This window comes from Terrapene carolina, unplaced genomic scaffold (assembly GCF_002925995.2).
Source record: "Terrapene carolina triunguis isolate 2854851 unplaced genomic scaffold, T_m_triunguis-2.0 Scaffold21, whole genome shotgun sequence".
NCBI lineage: Eukaryota > Metazoa > Chordata > Testudines > Emydidae > Terrapene > Terrapene triunguis.
The window spans coordinates 7419000-7419947 of record NW_020664372.1 but is presented as its reverse complement, the minus strand read 5'-3'; positions in this window follow the sequence as shown (position 1 = coordinate 7419947).

The following is a 948-nucleotide window of genomic DNA, read 5'->3' as shown; positions in this document are numbered from 1 at the left end:
CAGAACTATTCAAATCATGTATATTTACGGCAAAATTTTCAGAAGTGGCTAGTGATTTTGGGGTACCATGTTTGAGACACCTGGAGGAGGCCTAATTTTTCAGAAAATGTTGAGCGCCCATTTTTTGATGACCAGGCTCCTTTAAAACATCTCCAGTTGCACTCCAGAAACCACTAGTCACTTTTTTGAAAAACTTTGCCAAAATAATGAAGAAATCTTCCCAGCAACCCAAGATGCTGCTATTTTGGCCCTTTGAAGCAGTTATTAAGTTGTCTTACACACCCTTTTTCCCCATCCATTTCAGGACACCACTCTTGGGGGTGGAAGTAAAACGCCTGTCATATTTCATATTTGTGTGTAATTGTGTCTGATTCCAAGAAGCCATGAAGATACAGGGGCAGTTTAATTCAGATTAATCCCTAACCATTCCTTCACGCTGGTTCGAGGAAAGATGTTGACAATGTAATTATCATAGCATTTTGTGTTTCAATGCTTCCAGCGTCTTCCTTGAGGGAATTGAAGCAGTTGGCAGAATGCAAGAGACAAGATGGCAAACAGGTGCAGAATGACTGAGCCAAAACATGTGAAACTCCTAAAGAAATGGGGAGTGGAAATCCCTATTTGGGGCACAAGTACCCTGATTTCTCCATTCTGAGCACACACCAAGGGGCGGAGAAGGTAAACTTTTTGGAGTCATTAGACATTACAGTGGTTTAAAATACAATGTTTCAAACTAGGGGACACAGACCAGAAGTGCTTATTCACTTCCTTGCCCGTCAATCTCCAGAAGTTCCAGAATCTCTAATTTAAAGCAGAAGATGTGTTCAAGGAAGAAGCAGATGCTATTAGGAACCAGGAAGTGTGAATAAACTGCTGCTGGGGTTTGAACTTGTTACACACAGCGATGGGGCCTGTGATATCAGAGGGCGGTCCCATAGCTGTGCCTTC